General features: G+C 45.7%; 1 pseudogene; it reads right to left on the bottom strand.

The window, feature by feature from the left end:
- Positions 1-771: 771 nt before the first annotated feature.
- Positions 772-2,061, bottom strand: LOC144121175 (uncharacterized; annotated as a pseudogene).
- Positions 2,062-2,297: the final 236 nt, after the last annotated feature.

Below are 2,297 nucleotides of genomic sequence, written 5' to 3'. Positions count from 1 at the left end.
GATGGAAGCCTTTATTTGGCGTTTTTACGTTCACAATACTCCACCAGCGAAGAATGATTTAGAAGAAATCTGCTGTTGCTGCCGCATGTTGAAAATCAGCCTTACCGCTGCGAGCTGCCGAGGCTGTGGCTGCGTGCGGATTAAAAACCTCCAGTACCAGCTCCACATTTTGCCGTTCTAAATTGCTCGAATTAAGTGCCTTGGATGTCAAGCCATGCCCAGACTTTATCAGTAGAGATGACTCCTCTTTATGTAAATCTCTCAAATTCTTAAATGAGGCAGTCATTTTGCATTCAGTACGAGCATCACTGTTTGAAACCTCAAAACGGGGGTAGAAAAAGCAAGTCCCCGCATTTTTCTGATTCAGCCAATTGCTTCAGATACACTTCAAAAGATGTACAGCATCTACCCCATAAAATAATGGCCCATCTGGATCTGCCGGATGAGGATAAACATGACAAAGCAATCGCTTTGGCAGAAACATCTTCATTACCTTTCTGTTTAGAGAGTTATTGTCAAAAACAACGGCAATGAATCTGTCCCCAATCTCTTCTAAGCGTGTGATCAGCTTCTTCAGTATGGCATGAAGGTGGTCGCCCTGTATGGTTTTCACCGTAATTATGTGTTCTACCTCCTCGAATGAGCTCAGCAGACTTTGTATCATAAACACGTGTACAGATGTGGCTGCCTCGCTGCAATTCACTGCAGCACCGCATATGCTGCCCCCCTTATAATCAAAAGACTTGATATGAATTTGGTCAAGCATCAACGTCACTGCCTTTTCATGTGTCTGCAGATGTGTAAATCTCTGGGAAACACACTGAAGAAAAGTTGCATCACAAGAATCAATTTCTGGGAACATTTGTACAGATGAGCACACTTTCCTAATAGTGCTCAGATGGGGCAAGGCTAGTGTACTTGTTTTTCTCAAATACTTGTAGGCATGCGGCGATATTGTGTGGAGAATGCATGCGAACACTATTACCTGTGTGCTGTTCTGAATACACACTGCAGAGAGCATTGTTAGCTGTTCCTTTAAAAATTTCACAGCCCCTTTCTTGTTTTCATTAATGCTTGCTTCCAATTTGTCTAGAAGGAAATTTACTGCAAGCGACAGGTGGCGAGAAATTCAACGGTCGCCAGACTCGTCCGACAGCATGCAAAGGTTGTTCAAAATTTCCAACAAGGAGCTTACTTTGCAAACCGAGTCTGGTACAACAGCGCTACCAAGATTCTTGATCGCGGATTCGTGGTAGCAGGCTGAGATTGGAGGTTTTCGAACACTGTCAATGACGCCTTCAACCAAGGTTCACGATCGTTGGTGATGTTCAAAAACATCATAAACTCTTCTTTATGAATCACAGTCCACTGCACTGACACTGAGGCCACTTGCAAGCGCGCCTTGAGTTCTTCGAGTGACGAAAATTGGTCTCTCACCTGCTCCGCTTCATATGACGCCAGTGATCCGTTGACCGCACGGGCGAGTTGGGAAGCTTCTAGTCGGCTCCTCTCAGTATCAGGTGCTTCTCTCTTGCTGTTGTTTGGTGCTGAAAGGTACGAAGGGCAGTGGGGAAATACGGTAGCACCGATCCACGGCGAAACCGCGGTACTGGAAATAGGACTGTAAGAACATTTCCTATTCTTGGATCCGTGTACGATGTCGTCGTCTCGATGCATGAAGCGTCGAAATGATCGGCGCAGACCTGCACAAACGTACAAACATTTCGTAAAAGTCTCAAAATCCACTTATTAAAATATTCTAATGCTAGCCTCTTTGTCTATAAGCATGTTTGCAGCAAAGAAATGTGGCCACAATCAATCTATCTGGGCTTCCGAACTATCACAATAAACGTGCTGATTAAGTAAAAGTAACCAGAAGCACATAACAATACCATAAACATTTCTTACCTTAGTGTACGAAGCGGGCACGAAGTCCTTCCTTGGAATGGCGCGTAACCACGTCTTGAAAGTGTCGTCCTCTTTTGGGAAAGAAAACACCTGTATCTTCCTGCCCGTATCGTAATTGCCGGTGCACCCCGGCACACAACGCTTGTTCGGCATTTTAGTATCCACTGCACATCGCACACGGAAACAAAATTGCCGCAAAACAACGACGAGAGACGAAAAACGCGACCACGCTGCTGCAACCAACCGGCCCGTGCGGCGCAGGGAGCGTGAAAGAAAGAACAGCAGGGACTAAAATAATGTCGCTGGCAATGCGCCTTCTGCAATTGTCAGCCTGCCGGATGGGACGTCAAAATATTGTGCGCAGGCCTGAAAGCTGTTCAGGGGGTAAT

The sequence above is a fragment of the Amblyomma americanum genome, chromosome 1, assembly GCF_052857255.1.
Source record: "Amblyomma americanum isolate KBUSLIRL-KWMA chromosome 1, ASM5285725v1, whole genome shotgun sequence".
NCBI lineage: Eukaryota > Metazoa > Arthropoda > Arachnida > Ixodida > Ixodidae > Amblyomma > Amblyomma americanum.
This window is presented reverse-complemented; position numbering and strand designations above follow the sequence as displayed.